Source organism: Eumetopias jubatus, unplaced genomic scaffold (assembly GCF_037043125.1).
Source record: "Eumetopias jubatus isolate StellerSeaLion01/CBP00866 unplaced genomic scaffold, mEumJub1_p1.0 scaffold_9, whole genome shotgun sequence".
NCBI lineage: Eukaryota > Metazoa > Chordata > Mammalia > Carnivora > Otariidae > Eumetopias > Eumetopias jubatus.
Window position 1 is genome coordinate 69726337 of NW_028274815.1, and position 18499 is coordinate 69744835.

At 37.1% G+C, this 18499-nt stretch overlaps 1 protein-coding gene and 1 non-coding gene across 21 annotated transcripts in view; one reads left to right on the forward strand and one right to left on the reverse strand.

The window, feature by feature from the left end:
• The window catches only part of NRXN1 (neurexin 1), a 1124404-nt gene that overhangs the window by 121067 nt on the left and 984838 nt on the right, over positions 1 to 18499 (forward strand). The window lies entirely within an intron of this gene.
• On the reverse strand, positions 15794 to 15896 carry LOC114209869 (U6 spliceosomal RNA). The gene has a single exon (XR_003609438.1). It is a non-coding gene; the product is annotated as a U6 spliceosomal RNA (small nuclear RNA).

Below are 18499 nucleotides of genomic sequence, written 5' to 3' on the forward strand. Positions count from 1 at the left end.
CGTAGTCCAAATGCCTACACAACAAACTCTTCTGCTGGTTCTGGGATCGTGCTGATCCAAACTTTGTTTCCATGTCCAGAAGGAGAGTGTACCTGTAGCAGTCTTTTAAAGGAGAGTTTTAATTATTAAAGAGTTTCTCTTCTTAATTTGAATCAAAATATGCCTGCTGAAACTATCGCCAATTAGCCATCTGCATGTTGTTATTGTTACTAAGATAGTTACTGAGTTTCTTCAGTGTGGTGTGCTCTCTGTGTTTCCAAATTATCTGGAGTTAAACACAGTCTGTCTAATTTCTCATGCACATTAAAAAAAATAATTTCTATAAATACATCCCCCACTCTCATACTCAGACCCTAATTTTTTCTTTTCCAAATTTTATAACTTCTGTTTCTAAAACCATTCTTCACAGTGTTTAAATCCTTTTCATGTTCTTCCTGGCCATCTCCTCCTGCTCTGGACATATTTTAGCTGTCAGAATATCTCTTAGAGTCAATTTCAGAATTAATCACAGGATCCCTGATGTCTGAGCAGGGAGGACACAGTAAGGTGTAAGAATTCTCTGGTTCTGGAAATAATAATACCTATACTCAGAGGTATGTGTGTGTGTGTGTGTGTGTGTGTGTGTGTGTGTGTGTGTGTGTGTATTTTGTTGCTATTTTTCTTTGTTTTGTTTTTGTTTTGATCAATGTTTCTGTTTTGTTGACTAATTCTAAACTTTTAGTTGAAACCTGTAAGTTTTTCCGTCTGAACTGCTGGTAATTCAGCCTTATTCTCTACTCACCAATTAATTGCGTGAGCCTATTTCAAAGCATGAAATATATTTCTATTCAAATTTCATCCTCAAACATTAAAAAGAATTTAAATATCTACCCAGTCTCCTATGCAAGATGCTGGGAATACAAAAGTAAATAAGCCATAACATATTGGGAAGGTATCTGTCCTAGAGAGATTTATAGCTCAGTAGTAGGTAAAGACATTAAACATATAAGTCACATCGACAGTTAAAAGCCCTGTGATGGGGGGCACCTGGGTGGCTCCGTCTGTTGGGTGACTGCCTTCGGCTCGGGTCATAAATAGGGTCCTGGGATAGAGCCCGGCGTTGGGCTCCCTGCTCAGCGGGAGGCTTGCTTCTCCCTCTCCCACTCCCCTGCTTGTGTTTCCTCTCTCACTGTCTCTCTTTCTGTGTCGAATAAATAAAACCTTAAAAAAAAAATAAAAAATAAAAAAAGTCCTGTGGTAGAAGTCACTTAAAAGAATCAATATTCCTCATTAGCTGAGTCTCATAGAATTATTGGATGTTCACTAGATTAACATGGTTGAGTAGTGTATTTGTTTTCTGTTGATGCCATAATAAGTTCCATAAACATAACATCTTAACATAAATTTGTTATCCTACAGTTCTACAGGTCATGAGTCCAACATGGGTCTCAGTAGGCTGAACTCTGTATGTCAGCCGGGCAATGTTCCTTTTTGGAGGGTCTAGGAGAGACTTGGCTTGTTTCCTTTTCCAGTTGTTTGAGGCTAGAAAAAAGCTACAGTCATGACTCCTTTCCTCCATCTTCAAAATCAGTAATCTTGCGTATCTCTACTATTCTTCTGTAGTTACATTTCCCTTAGATAGTCTTCTGATTCTTTCTTCTGCTTATAAGGAGTTTGTTGATTACACTGGCCCCATCTGGATAATCCTGGAAACTCTTCCTCCCTTAAGCTGATTAACAAACTTAATTATATCTGCAACCTTACTTGTGTTTGCAAAGTAACCTAGATTCTGGGGATTACGATGTGGTCATCTTAAGATGCCATTATTTCTTTGTACCACAGGTAGAAATATTAAATCAAAGGAAAAATGTAAGAAAAGTCATGGAGTTATGGTAGAGAAGTGCTGATTTTAAGAATTGGAAATAGAGCATGAATGCAACAAGGGAGCCTGAGAGAACTGGAGAAACAGATAAGGGTCAAGATGATGAAAAGCCTTAAGGTACAAGATAAAATTTGCTTTTTAGAAAGATCACTCTGACAAGAGAACAGATTTGAGGAGTGCAAACTAAAGATAAGAAAATAGCAAAGCAGTTATGAGTTAGTCAAGAAGCATCAAGGGCTTATACTTTTGTCTTAGCATCAGAGATGGAAACGAGTGAATAGATGTGCTATATCCTAAGTCGTTGGCTTCAACAGGACTTGTTGATTGATTAGATGCAAGAGTGACAGCAAGACCGGAGTCATGACTGACTCCCAGATTTTCATCTTAAATTCTTAGGTGGATGATGGTGTCATTTACCAAGACAGTGTGGATTAATGAAGAGAAAATGGGGGTGAGGAGGAAATGGAAGCAAGCATACTCTGATTACTGTTTTAGTTCAGGCATACAACCAGTCAACTATTTTGAATCTTAACCTGTAATTCCATGCTTGTGCCATCTACAAACATGATTTACATCTACTCCATGTTTTCTTAAAAATGGACAACATCGCTCGGCATCAGGGAAATCCAAATCAAAACCTCAATGAGATACCACCTCACACCCGTCAGAATGGCTAAAATTAACAAGTCGGGGAACGACAGATGTTGGCGGGGATGTGGAGAAAGGGGAACCCTCCTACACTGTTGGTGGGAATGCAAGCTGGTGCAACCCCTCTGGAAAACAGTATGGAGGTTCCTCAAACAGTTGAAATTAGAGCTACCATTCGATCCAGCAATTGCACTACTGGGTATTTACCCCAAAGATACAAATGTAGGGACCCGAAGGGGTACGTGCACCCCAATGTTTATAGCAGCAATGTCCACAATAGCCAAACTGTGGAAAGAGCCAAGATGTCCATCGACAGATGAATGGATAAAGAAGATGTGGTATATATATACAATGGAATATTATGCAGCCATCAAAAGGAATGAGAGCTTGCCATTTGCAATGACGTGGATGGAACTGGAGGGTGTTATGCTGAGGGAAATAAGTCAATCAGAGAAAGACATGTATCATATGACCTCACTGATATGAGGAATTCTTAATCTCAGGAACAAACTGAGGGTTGCTGGAGTGGTCGGGGGTGGGAGGGATGGGGTGGCTGGGTGATAGACATTGGGGAAGATATGTGCTATGGTGAAGGCTGTGAATTGTGTAAGAGTGTTGAATCACAGATCTGTACTTCTGAAACAAATAACGCAACATATTTTAAGAAAAAAGAAAAAGAAGAAGATAGCAGGAGGGGAAGAATGAAGGGGAGTAAGTCAGAGGGGGAGATGAACCAGGAGAGATGATGGACTCTGAAAAACAAACTGAGGTTTCTAGAGGGGAGGAGGGTAGGGGGATGGGTTAGCCTGGTGATGGGTATTAAAGAGGGCACATTCTGCATGGAGCACTGGGTGTTATGAACAAACAATGAATCATGGAACACTACACCAAAACAAATTATGTAATATATGGTGTTTAACATAACAATAAAAAAAGTTTTTAAAAAAATGGACAAAAATATGGTAGAGAATAGAGTTGTCAGAATGCTCCTGGGGACCGACTTCAATAGCCATTGTTACATCAGTCTGAATTCATTGTATATTGCCATCCAACCACCTTTGATTCTATACTGTTAACTAGATCATATTTCTTCATGTATTTCAAAATATGTCTTAAAAATTCAGTCAAATTCTTTGCTGAAACATTTAATATACTCTGTCTAAATCATAAAGCATTATTGGGAAAGTTATTTGTATTCAGTAGTGATAAATACTGAATTATTTCACTTGATCTTTCACTTCAACGTATATGCTTATTCAGTACACCCCGGTAAGGTTCTTTGTGAAGAACTTTGTGAAGACCTTTGTGAAGCATAAATGCATATGTCAGGTTTATAACTATGTAAAAAATAAAAAAAATAGTGACAACGAAGGAGAATAAGAGGTTAATTCTTACTAGAAGAACAAACAAAATTTCCTGGAGGCAGTAGTAGTTGAACTGGAGGAGGTGAGAATGAGGACAGAGGATAGACTTGACAGGGAGGGGAGCATCTACACGATAGAACATCATGATCCGGGGCAACTGGGTGGCTCAGTCGTTAAGCGTCTGCCTTCGGCTCAGATCATGATCCCAGGGTCCTGGGATCGAGCCCCGCATCAGGCTCCCTGCTCCGCGGGGAAGCCTGCTTCTCCTCCCACTCCCCCTGCTTGTGTTTCTTCTCTCACTGTGTCTCTCTCTGTCAAATAAATAACTAAAATCCTTAAAAAAATAAAGAACATCATGATCAAAAACATTGAAACAGCGTTATGTAGAACATGACATGATGTGGTCGAAACACAGGTGTGGATAGAGGGAGGTTTAGAATCAGGGAACTGGTAGCATTCTGGTCCACAGTTGTAGTGATTTTTAATTGAATTTGAATATGATAGGGTAGGTATGTTTTCTCCATATCTATACATTCTCTATAACCTCCTGTTGTGTACCCTAACTAGATTTATGTGTTGCTATTTCTTACCTGGTACCTTAGATATCTGGTCTATCACCCTAGGTTTAGGAACTTACTTTGCAGTCAGTAGACTGCCAGTTTGTGTGTGTGTGTGTGTGTGTGTGTGTGTGTGTGTGTGTGTGTATTTGGGGGGTGGATTATCATAGTCCTACTTTAGATTTCTTATACTAAGACATTTTAATGGCACACTGGATTGTAAATGAATAGTGTTAAAGAAGGATGGGATCATGAGAGGAAAGTAAACGAGTTAGGAGGTTGTAAAAACAGTTCTGGTAGAAGGTAATGGGCACTAAACTATTCTAATAATTGGGAAAAGAAAGGAGGGATCAAATGTGAAAAGGTGGATTCAAAACTCCTTCAGGACATGGTCTGGGTCTTGTTTTTTTCTATGGTGCTTAATATGGGGCAAGACAGAAAGTAGACACTTAATAAATGAATGGATGAGGACATTGGAGAAGTTGAACATGAGAGGTTAAAAGAAGTAACTGAGGATGACCTTAAGTGCCCAAATGTGAATAACTGCAAGGATTATGCTTCTGAAAATGTCTGTGAGAGAAGAAATTTCATCTTTGGTAAAGTTCAGAAAGACATTCAGGGAGGCAGTTCAACGAACAGATGGATGAAAATGTGAATATGGCCCTCAGGGTGGAGCTTATAATTAAAAGGAAATACGAAAATCTACAACTTGGAGGTGATGGCTTATTTCAGCTCACCCAGCAAAAACATACGCATCAAGATAAAATATGGATTAGTAACTATTTTTAAGAAAAGGTCAAAACATTTAATGCAGACAAAATGTCTTATGGATAAAGAAATTAAGAGACAAATATTTGTTTTGCTCAAAGCTGTTCAACAAATAAATGGGATAATTGGTTCTAGAACATAAATGGGATAATTGGTCCTAGAACATAAAAAGATGTCATTTAAATCACATCAGCACATTACTTCAGTGCCTCCTGTTCCCACACTGAGTCATTCTCTACTTAAAGTTCAGCCATGTTAACCTCTTTTCTGGCACCAAATCTGAAGTGTGATCCATTTGGAAAATTCAGGAATAGACTGTTTATTATCAAGATAGTTTTTCCTAATTTTCATGTAGTGTAAGGAGCATAAGGAAGCCTAGCCTGAAAGCTACCAGTTTTATTTTATTAATTCCAAGTACTTTGGCCTGGCCGCCCTGACTTGTCTCATTTCTTATGTCAAATTGCTGTTTCAAAACAAATTCTTAGGTTCTAAATTTCACAGAATTATGTAGGCCAGTGGATGTCAACTTGTGAAGCTTAAGTGTTGAGTAGGCACCTTAGGACTATCCCTGGGGGTTTAAGAGCACAGGGAGGAGAGGACTTAAAGCCTCTGCCCTGATTCAAACACTACCATAGCCTTTCATCTGTTTTAATATTGAGCTGTTCAAGATTTTGTATAAAGGAAGGATCTCTTATTTTAAAATATTTCTAAAACTACTAGAGGTTATTAATCTCAGGGCTGTGACCAGCATTTCAGATCTTTTCCTTTTGATTTTGTGAATTACTTTGAAGCACTCCAAATCCTGTTGCTTCAAATGAGTAAATCATAGAAATTCAATTTTACCGTAAAAGTACCATGGAGCCATTTAGCCCTGCAGTGAGCAACATCTCTGGCCTTTGCCAGCACAGCTCTGTTAGCCTGAGGCCATATTGAGAAGAAAGGTTTTCAAGTTTTCACAACTAAATGAGAGGTTTTCTCCTGAGACAAGATAGAGGCAAACCTTGAGACATTGTTTTCAGAAGCAATAAAATATGTTTCTATTTATATTTCTCCTTTTCTATTTTTCATTGCTATATAGAAACCAAATTTTATTTTGTATTATTTACAGAATGGCTATTCAAAAGGCCCACAGAGTGTATTAAGAGGTACTATGACAGTAGTATATTGAGAGTAAGTGTCACCAATAAAAACAAATCTTCCCCAAAATTTCTATAATAATTCTCTGATTAAAGAGTGATGATTTAAAAAAAAAATGCAGTTACTTGCAAGACAACCCAATAGTTCCTTCCAAGACAATGCGGTCTTTATTTGAAGCAGATTAAGGTCTTACCATAGTTAGATTGCATTCCACTTTGATATGGTTTAGGTTAAATAGCTGTCATTTTGGTCTATGGCACTACAGTGGAGATAGTTAAAATTTAGGTCAGGGCAGCCTGGATGGTTAACCCCTGGAAAGCAGAGAACATAAAGGGATTTAGAAGGGTGCCCAAACTAATTTTATTTTCAGTATCTTATTTATTTTAGTTAATTAATTAATTAATGAAGTCCTAGCCCTCTTTACATAAAAAGTAACTTGATTCTTGTTCCTGTAAAATAGTATATTGGTACTGGGTGGGAATATATGCTCAATATTTTCTTGTATAAAATGATATTATTGTAATTTTCCATTCTTCTTCTCAGCCCTATCTTTTATTCATGAATACTTGTTTATGATTTGTAAAGGCAGTTCTGAGTTATCCTGTGCTCCTGAATTATCCTGTGTCTTAGAAGATCCAGAGGTGTAGTATTTCTCAGTAAATCCACTGTTACCTCACAAATTTATTAGAAAGCACAATTAACTGATATTAATTTTTTTTTTTGACTAGCACTATATTCCAAGGTAAGTTAAAATGATTTCTGGTTTGGAGTCATGAAAATCTTTCTGTTATAATTTGTGTGGATCTAATATATTACCATTTGTGGCCTCTTTTGTTGTTATTCCTGAGAAAACTTGTTTTTATTCTTAATTCTATTCTAAACTTAGAATATGTTTCAGGATCCCCCCCTTTTTTAAAAATTTGGGTCTGTTTTTACTTCAGTGGTTCTTTTTTTTTAAGATTTTATTTATTTATTTGACAGAGAGAGACACAGCGAGAGAGGGAACACAAGCAGGCGGAGTGGGAGAGGGAGAAGCAGGCTTCCCGCCGAGCAGGAGCCCGACGTGGGACTTGATCCCAGGACCCTGGGATCATGACCTGAGCCAAAGGCAGATGCTTAACAACTGAGCCACCCAGGCGCCCCTACTTCAGTGGTTCTGAGAAGCAAAATAGATAAATGCTTTCATGTAATGAATATTGCTATGAATAAACTGTCTCTGTGTTGCCCATCTGGTTAAAGAATGTTACTAGACACTGATGAGTGAATTAATGATATTTAAGATCCATCAGGATCTAGTAAAGTCATCCATCTCAGTGGTCATTTGAGGTTAGGCTCTTTTAAAGGAAAAAAAAAAAAAAAAACAGATTCTTCTACTCATTTTCTGAACCTGATGGCTCTAAATTCTTTTTAGAGAATCCCATCATTTTCCAACTAAATGCTGGGTTAGTACTGAATCAAGTAATGCTCTATTCATAGCTCTGGGAGTGACAGCATATAGGAGGTTGTTTAACCCCTCTGTATCTATATCTTCTTTCTGCCATGCATATTGCTATCACAAATGAAAACATTCTGTGAACACTTTGAAATCCTGAAAGAAGGCAGTTTAATAATTATAAATTAACTACAGCATTTCTATAATTCACAGTTATTAGAGGATAAGTGGACTATTAGAAGTCTTTCTGGTTTGTTGTTTGATCTCTTTCGATTACCTAGTGATACAAATTGCATTTTCGTCTTAGTATCCTATCACATTGAATCAGTGTTGAACTTTCCTTTTATTAAGAACATATAAAAAGTTGGGCGCCTGGGTGGCTCAGTAGGTTAAGCATCTGCCTTCAGCTCAGGTCATGATTCCAGGGTCCTGGTTTCAAGTCCTGCATCTGGCTCCTTGCTCAGTGGGGAGTCTGCTTCTCCCTCTGCCCTTCCCCTCTCCCCCAACTCTTGGGTGTGCTCTCTCTCTCTCTTGAAAAAATAAATAAATACAATCTTTTAAAAAAAGAACGTAAGGGGCGCCTGGGCACCTGGGTGGCTCAGTTGGGTAAGCGACTGCCTTCGGCTCAGGTCATGATCCTGGAGTCCCGGGATCGAGTCCCGCATCGGGCTCCCTGCTCAGTGGGGAGTCTGCTTCTCCCTCTGACCCTCCTCCCTCTCATGCTCTCTGTCTCTCATTCTCTCTCTCACAAATAAATAAAATCTTTAAAAAAAAGAACATAAAATTTATTTGAGGTTTCTTAATGAAATTATTTCTTGCATATTAATTTTTTACCAGCACTCCAGGTAAGGAACATAGGAAGCATAATTAATGTTTCCCCATTTTTGTTTCTTTATAGAATATTAATTTATTCAGCACATTCAACTCAAAATTAAGAAACCCCTTCCTCTGGGAAATAAGCAGAACAAAATCATGGTATTTATATTTTAATGCTGGGAAACAAGCATTGATGAAAAAATATATAGTATGTTAGATGGTGACACATTTTACGGTGAAAAATAAAACAGTGACTGGGACATGGGAGTGCACAGATGAGAGAAGGAGGTATAATTTTTATACCTCTTTTGTCTGAAGAGACCCTCATTTGTCCTCTGCTGTTTGTGAAGAGACCTGAAAGGAGAGATTCAGTGTCCATCCAGTCCTTTTGATTCTTTTGAGAAATACCTGTTCCTTTCTACCTTGGGTGAGCCCAGCCTAATCCAGGTGGCCCACATCAGTCATTCTTACATTATTTTTTCTTCCCAGCTGATTGAGCTGATTTCTCTTTTTTTAGGTCTCATCCTTTCTGGCTTGTGTGGTATCATGGAATGTCCTTGCTCGGAAATGTAGTTGTTTCCTATTGTCAATTGTATGAATTCTAGACTCCTCCACATCATTTTAGTATTCTTTAAGAGCCCTATTTATTTGATAATTTTATCTGTAATCCTTATTCCCAGAAAGTAGATCTCTTTATTTTGTCTTGAGTAAGTCATGCTTATTTCCAGTTGTGTGCTCTTACTTATACCCTCCTTCCCAATTAAAATGTCATCCCTTTTCTAAATTTTGTTTCTCTGAACCTAGGGTTTGATTGATTGATAGAGACAAATACATTTATTGTAAAACAAAGCAAAAGTTAGACCTGATAACCTCCACTGGAGGCTGATCCCAAGTTTGTACATAAACATTTACAACTGCTGTCTTTAAAGGACGTGTTCGCAGATATTAACACCCCTATTGAAAAGTTGCCCTGTGATGCAGTGTAGGGATGGTGAGAGATCCATCATGCATATACAAATCCAGCATTGTTCAACTCTTTTATTGTGGACAATAGTCCCTTAGGCTAGTCCCTGTCCTCAAGGGGAAACTGAGGTTCAGAAAGGTTGAGTTCCTTGTGTGGCCTTGGAGACATGTTATTTCTTTTTTGTATAGTTTAGTCTTCCCTTAATAATATGCATGTTAATCTAGATTGCCTGGTTCTCTATTTTGTGATTAGGTGCTTTATTTACCCCCCAAATTCCCTACCAGTAGCTTTCATACCTATCCCTTTAATTTTTATATATTTTTAAAATACCTTCTGTGTACCTAATATCATAGTACCTCTTCTATATCTCCCACGACACCTAATATACTGCTGTAGTTGGTGTTCAAAAACCATTGCTGATAGCTTTGATGTAGAAGGCTTTAGAAAGCTGACATTTATGCTTCTTAAACTGTAGTTCATATATTTGACTTAATTCTGCCAAATATCAAAAATTCTGTAACATCACCTACATGAGGTTATGTCAAGCAAAAATGCTGTAAACAAGAGCATAGAACTGATTTGTGTGGTCTCCTGTCACCTTTTTTCCCCAGCCTTTCCACTGATTTCTTTAATACATCCTGGAAAATATTAGAAAAAAACAAGCTCAGCCTCTCTTCAAAGGGAACTTTGATTTCATTTCTATCCTTTTTTTTCTTTTTCAAAGTTTTTTTTTTTTTTTTTCTCTCTGTATGTTGTTTTTGTTTCTTTTCTTCTTTGGTATTCTTGTTACATGACTAACCTGGCATAGAAATATAAACTCATGGGAAAGGGGACCCACATCTACTAGTCGTGGCTGGGAGAGAAGTAAACAACAGGGCCTTGAAATGAAGCAAAGGGAGCCCTGGAATTTAATAAACAAAAAAGACCTTCCTTTTAAGACCCATCCAACTTTATTTACTATAGTTATTTTTGTAAAAGCATTTACTGTTGTAGGCTCTTGGGACCAGTTTTATCTAAGAAACATTTTCAGTTGCTTGCATTGAAAATTTCAGCATTGAGAACTTCAGAAATTACAATGGAACCCTGCTAATTCAGATTATTGATATGGAGACTAGCTGCAGATGCTTGAATTTTGTATGTTCAGAAGTATGTGAAAGGGGTGCCTGGGTGGCTCACTCAGTTAAGCGGCTGCCTTCGGCTTGGGTCATGATCCCGGGCCCTGGGATCGAGCCCCGCATCCGGCTCCCTGCTCGGCGGAGAGCCTGCTTCTCCCTCTCCCTCTGTCTGCCGCTCTGCCTACTTATGCTATCTCTTTTAAATAAATAAATAAGTAAAATCTTAAAAAAAAATAGATGTGAAAAATCAGGATTAAAATTCAACCTATTGCTTCAGAATATGTTCATTTATTTTTGTGAGTGTAGATTAATTTTAATTATTTATGTTTCTGCTGAAATAGAAAATACATCATCTTATTTTTCACACTGTGTCTGCATTCAAAAGTCTTAACTCTCTATTTGACAGGTATTTCTTTGAATCATCTATATTAGGAAGTAATTTCAATCTGTCTACAAGAATCCTGAATTTGCTTTCCAAAATAGGTGCTATATTTTAAATCCAGTGTGACTCCTTAGGCATTTAATATGCTGAACAGAAAGCTTTCCTAGAGATTCAACCCTCTTCTCTCCTGTAAATGAAAACTAAGCAATTTAGACTTTAAGCTCTATTTCACTGTTAATATTCTCTTCAATGTAAAATATATTTTATATTTATAAATATGCTTTCAAAGCATTCATTTCTGAAGAATAGCTTATAAATGTGTTATTTATAGTAAGCAATTAATTTTATAAGAAAATAAAAAATAAGTGGGAATTTGGGTTTTAATGCAATTAATTGATAATCCCACAGAACATTATACCAAAATTGAATCATAGGAAAAAAAAATGCCCCTTTGGGCGCCTGGGTGGCTCAGTTGGTTAAGCGACTGCCTTCGGCTCAGGTCATGATCCTGGAGTCCCGGGCTCGAGTCCCGCATGAGGCTCCCTGCTCTGCAGGGAGTCTGCTTCTCCCTCTGACCCTCTTCCCTCTCGTACTCTCTATCTCTCATTCTCTCTCTCTCAAATAAATACATAAAATCTTTAAAAAATAAATAAATAAAAATGTTTTAAAAAAATGCCCCTTTCCATTTCTTGTCTCACACTCTAGTAACATAGACATCTGCTTTATATGCTATTTCATAAAAATGTGTTGTAATTCTTGGAACCCAAATATAATATGAGATTACTTAAAAAATCATTTGAAAAGTCCCGCCCTTTTAGAATTAGACATATGAGACACTCTTCTCTCATATATCATTTGAAAAGGGTTTTAGATAGAAGCCACAGTTGCTTATTTTTTTTATTTTTTTTAATTTTATTGTTAATCACCATACATCATTAGTTTTTTTATAATTTTTTATTGTTATGTTAATCACCATACATTACATCATTAGTTTTTGATGTAGTGTTCCATGATACATTGTTTGCATACAACACCCAGTGCTCCATTCAATATGTGCCCTCCTTAATACCCATCACCAGGCCAACCCATCCCCCAACGCCCCTCCCCTCCAGAACCCTCAGTTTTTTCTCAGAGTCCATAGTCTTTCATGGTTCTTCCCCCCCTTCATTTTTCCCTTCCTACTATCTTCTTCTTTTTTTTTTTTAACATATAATGTATTCACAGTTGCTTATATTTTAAAAATGAAACTGTAATTGAAATTTTTGTGGGTTACATTGAAAACAGTAAAAAAAAAAAAAAGTGCTGTAAATCTGTATAAAGACCACTTCCAAGAAAAGGAGACAATGTATAAAAAAAGAAAAGAGAATAAGCTTCAAGTGAGAGGATCCTCCGAAGAGAAATAAGATGGACATAAAGTTACTAAAATATTGACTGGATGAGTCGAAAACTAATCAACCCAATAAGAGAACTTTATCTTCAAGCTCAACAAGATTTCTAGACCTAGTACAAATCAAGTAATATTTGGAAATTACTGTGTGACCTTTCAAATCTGATCCAAACTTGTCCAGTAAATTGTATAGTCAAAACTAGTAAAAGGTATATTCTTGCTTGATCGTCCAACCCATTTTAATCAATTATTGCAATTGATTTTGGTTTTATTGGCATTAGTTTTATGAAGGAACAAGTTACATGCAATAATGTAAGTTTTTTTAAAAAGTTTAAAGTACAGGGCATTTCTCTTTCTTCCAAAAGATTATTTGTAGCCCTGTGTTTAAAGTACAGGGCATTTCTATTACTTCCAAAAGATTATTTGCACCCCTGTGTGTAGTCTAGTCCTGTATCTTCCCCTGGACCCAGGAAACCACTTTATCTGCCTTTTGTCACTATAGATTAATCTTCACATTATAAAAATGTGCTTTTTGTGTGTGGTTTCTTTTACTCTGCATGATGAATTTTTTTTTTTTGCATGATGAATTTAAGATTCATCCATGTGTTTATTTATAGCAAGTTTATTTCTTGTTATTGGCAAGTAGTATACAATCAGCATGTTTTTTTTGTATGTATGTTTTATTTCTTCATCTAAATCATATTCTTTTTTTTTTAAAGATTTTATTTATTTGAGAGAGAGAGAATGAGAGACAGAGAGCACGAAAGAGAAGAGGGTCAGAGGGAGAAGCAGACTCCCCGCCGAGCAGGGAGCCCAATATGGGACTCGATCCCGGTACTCCAGGATCATGACCCGAGCCGAAGGCAGTCGCTTAACCCACTGAGCCATCCAGGCACCCCATCTAAATCATATTCTTATTAAGAGCTCCATTTTAAGTTCTGTATATCCCCTTGATACCTAGAATAGTCCTTTGCACATAGTTGAGATTGTTTGGTTGATTGATTCATCTGTCTGAAGTTAGATGTTGGAAAGGAATTTTAGAATAATCCTGGTATCAGCTGTACTCATTTTTGGACAAAACATTTATTAGAAGTAACAAGGGGGAGACGAACCATGAGAGACTATGGACTCTGAGAACAAACTGAGGGTTCTAGAGGGGAAGGGGTGGGGGAATGTGTTAGCCTGGTGATTAAGGAGGGCACGTATTGAATGGAGCACTGGGTGTTACACAAATCATGGAACAATACATCAAAAACTAATGATGTAATGTATGGTGATTAACATAACACAATAAAATTTAAAATTTAAAAAAAGAAGTAGCAAGGTAAGAGATAATTTATTGAACAGTTATAATATGCCTGTTGCAGTACAGAGTTCTTTGGCTGCATTATCTCATTTATCTTCATAACACATCCTATGTGGTGTTTGTATTATTATGCTCATTTGATAGGTGATACAGGGCATTAAGGAATTCAGCACTGATTATTCAAGTTGATAAGCAGTAGAGCTGCTTGGCTCCAAAGCTGTTGTTCTTAACGACGTACCCTATTTCATCAGGGAAAGGAAAACTTGTTCCATGCTCCTCCTCTGCTCAAAACACTGCCATTTCTCGCCATTTCTTTGGTACTTAGACTGAAAGTCCGTACTGCAGCCACAGGGCATTATGTTATTTATTTCCAGGCAGCCTCTCAGATGTCCTCCTCTCTCCCTCCCTCACAGTGGCCTCCCTCCCCTTGTTGCTCAGGCACATGACACATGTGTGGTCCTTTCATCTCTGCTCAGACTCCTTTCATCTCTTTCATCTCTGCTCAGACTCCAACTCACTGAGGGCTACCCTGAACCTCTCTATTAAATAGTACAAACCTCCACCCCTCACTTCCTGCCCTACCAGTCCCTTCCACCCTTACATGTTTTCATGTTTTCCCTATTTTTCTTCATAGCAATTTTTTTTCTAATATATCCTGTATTACTCATTTCACTAGATTTAATGATTGCCGCCTGCCTCTCTGCAGGATATAATCCACACAAGAATAGGTATCTTTGACAGTGTTGTTTCCTTGCTTATCCAAATATCTGGAACAGTGCTGTCGTAGTTCAGGCCGCTATAACAATTACTATAAACTGGGATATGTAAACCATCTATTTCTCACAGTCCTGGATGCAAGGAAGTCCAAGATCAAGGTGCTGGTAGACTGCGTTCTGGTGAGGGTCCTTTTCCTGCTTTGTAGTTGTCAGTCTTCTCATTTTATCGTCACTGTGGAGAACAGACTGAAGAGAGCAAGCTCTTTTGTCTCCTCTTAAAAGGGCATTAATCCCATTCATGATTTAATTATTCCCCAAAGGCCCTACCTCCTATTACTCATATTAGGAGTTAGCATTCCAACATACGAATCGAGGGGACACACTGAGCCCATAACAAATGCCTTGTACATAGTAGGTTCCCAGTGAATGTATTTAGGATATGAGCTGGGATATTTTTGGTCTTCTTCTCCTACTACCTTTTCTTCTCAGAAGAAATGGCATTAAGCAATATCTGAATGAATTAGGGACAAGGTAAAAGAATACAAACATTGATATCTAGCTCTATAACAGGAGTCCATAAGGAATAAGAAATCATTTTCTATTTTAATCTCCTCTTACAGTGTTTTCTCTCTCATATCTTATTATTTCACTGTATCAGTGATTTCCTAGATTGCTTCTTAGAACTGGAGGGAGCCTGAGAGTTTTGAGATAACTTGGTCCAAAAATCCCAACTTTGGGAGCTTTGGAGGGTTGTGAACCATGTCACATGGGTTTTGTATTTGCATACCTCTAGATGAAACTTCTTGTTAAAGCCATCCGTCTTTTGTCTTAATCTACCCTGACCCACTAATTTTGGTGTCTGACCCCCAAAACATAGTTAATTAGATTGCCTCTAATCCACCTTCTTTATTTTAAGGAAGAGAAAACAGATGGGTGATGAAGTGAGTTTTCTACAATGAAATGATGACTTAGTGCCATTTTCTCTGATGGGGAAAAGAATCCAAGATTGTGGAAGCATTTGCCAATCAATTAGAACCAAGATTAATTAGAAAATGTTATTACCGGTGTCCTTTTAAATCATCTTTTTATTGAATTCCTTAACACTCATAAAATGGCTATTTGAGGTCATGTAGGCTGAAATATGGTGTATTCTCATTCAGTACCATAAACTACTCCTGAGTGGTCCAGGATGTACAGAAGCTTCCGTTAAACTTTATGCAGGGAAAAGTAGATGACTTATTTGTTATTTACTCTTGTGTCAATTCATTTGTGGTGAAAACCCTATTTAAAGTTGAAATATTTTATTTACTGGCTATTCATGTTACTTTTTTGTTTTTTTTTTAAATGTGGAACGCTTCATGAACTTGCATGTCATCCTTGCGCAGAGGCCATGCTAATCTTCTCTGTCATGTTACTTTTTTGAAAAGGGAACAATGATTGCATGTGATATAAGTGTGGGATGGGGAGTAACATGAAGGAATAAGAGCAGTATCATTTCAAATGTCTAGGAAGAATATAATATTGGCCAAAGGCCAGGAAACTTTTCTTTCCTAGTCAGAAAAGTATCTCATTGCTATTTTGAATCATATTGACGTGATCATCATTTTTTTTGAATGATGAATTTTTTTGCATTTTTTATTTTATTATGTTATGTTAATGACATGATTATCTTTTTAAACAAAACTTCCATTGCCACATTTTCTTTCAATTAATTTAAAAATGCAAAACAACTTTTTTCAAATGTTATCTTCTTCTAGTGAATTGAGTAATAGAAAATATCCTTTTGGTAAGTTTGTTTTTTAGTGTTGAGGTAATTTCTAAGTTATGTAACTACATAGGGATTCCACAATTATATTAGCAGTAATTTTTACATTAATCTTTATGAACAGTGGTAAATATTTTTTATGTTCAATGAGCCTTAGACATTATAAAATACATTTATACAGTAAAGTGCTTCTCATATTATTCTACCTCTTTCTGTGTGTACAGAAAATATTAATCAAGTGTTTCTGCTTCTCTGAAAAGCTTGTGGAAAATAAGAAGTTCCACATGAGTAATCAGTATGAGATCTTGAACTGTTCTTCTAATTGATTTAAATTCTCTTTGCTGAAAGTAATGAACAATTACTGACAATCTCCCTGATTTCATTTGTCAAAATTCTGAGAATGAGTCAACATTTTAATATATTAAGTGTTGGAAAATTCCGCAAGATGTATATAGCACCAGGGAGATCCTCATTAATAAATTAAAGTGCAAAAATCACTCTCTATTTGTGAATGTATGGTCTGACTTATATATATGTTACTGTAATTAAAATGTTGTCCTACATAATTAAAGATAATGCTATCAGTTCAATAAAAATAAACACATAGTTAAGACTTGTCCTCCACTAACATTTTATTTATATGACATGAGAGTATCTCAGGTGTAAGAACAGCTTATGACATCTTCTGGTCTTTTAATAATTTAGATGAGACAACTAAACCAAATCCTGTATCAAACCCTACAGAAGACTCTTCTAGTGAATCTTCCTTCTATATTAAAATTTTCATTAAAAAATCCTACACAGATGTCAAATATTTTGTTATGGGAAAGGCTCTTTTAGTATTCTAGTGGAATGAATGTATTTACAAAATATTTTCCTGTCTTTATTGGCATTAGTCAAGCTATCAGTAAATGAAGAGAGCTTCAATAATGCATTGATCTCTAAATTAATAGGCACTTATATGTAAGCATATGTGTGTCACTTGGGTCTTTGAGGGCACAGATGCTCAGATGTAGTTAGAGGTACAGAAAGCTGTTCAGGGTAGCAGCTGTGAAGGACAGAAGAGGAAAGAAGCAAGATGGGTCACAGAGGCAAGCCTCAAACTACAGTACGGATCTGATCATCTCTCAGCCAACTGTGGAAAACTCTGGAGCAAAGATTGCTCCTTAGAGGTCCTGACCAGGCCCCAATACCCCACTGCCTTTCCTTGGCCTCCCCACCTCACCACCATGCTTAGTCATTGGTTAGGGGTTGCCCGGGAGAGCAGGATCTCAGCAGAACCTGAAAGTGATCATTGTTGGGGGTTGTCACCCAACTCTATTCCTCTCAGCTGACTATTGTGTTGTTGAAAGGACTACTGAGTGACATACAGCAACTAGAACACCTTCATGGCAACTCCAGTATGTAATCACTTCACATGCATATGTTTATGAGTAAATATGTTTATGTGCACAATATGCCACATATGTTTATTTTTTAAAGATTTTTATTTACTTGGAAAGAGAAGAAGAGAGAGCATAAGCAGGGGGAGCAAAAGAGGGAGAGGGAGAAGCAGGCTCCCCGCTGAGCAGGGGGCCCGACCCAGGGCTTGATCCCAGGACCCTGAGATCATGACCTGAGTCGAAGTCAGACACTTAACCCACTGAGCCACCCAGGTGCCCTGCCATGTATGTTTAAATATGAAATGTTTATATAATTTGCGGTGATATCTTAGACCCAGTAGATCTTTAAAGTTTGTAGATTTTTCTGAATGGTTTAAGAATTTTCTGTCAAAATAATTTTGAAAGATCAAATAACTACACCTATCAAGCTGATGTGCTATGTGAAGTTCAGACTGATTAGGTGACTTTTTCTCTGGTTAACTACAAGCACTGGGGCCTTTGTAAGGCCATCAAGTAAAGTTTGTACCAATGTATATTCTTTTTTTGAATGGGCAAAACATCGTAAGTTGTGAAGGATTGATGAGTTGTGACACATAATGCAAATAACCTGATATTATCCAACCTTAGGAAATATTGATCCTATAACCTTAGGAGATATTGATCTCTCAACTCCTGATAGCTAAGAAAAAAAAACAGCTTGCTATAAAAAGCAACACAATTTGTATCAAAAATTATTCTCAGTATTATATTTCCATTTTCAAGACTTCGTCTAGTGAACATGCTAATCAATGTCATGTTTGGTCCTTTTCACCTGATATTCTTTCTGCGTATTCTGCCCTTAGATGTTGGCAATACAAGCTTCCATGTTTCATTGTAATCCCTGCTCAAAAGTCATGCCT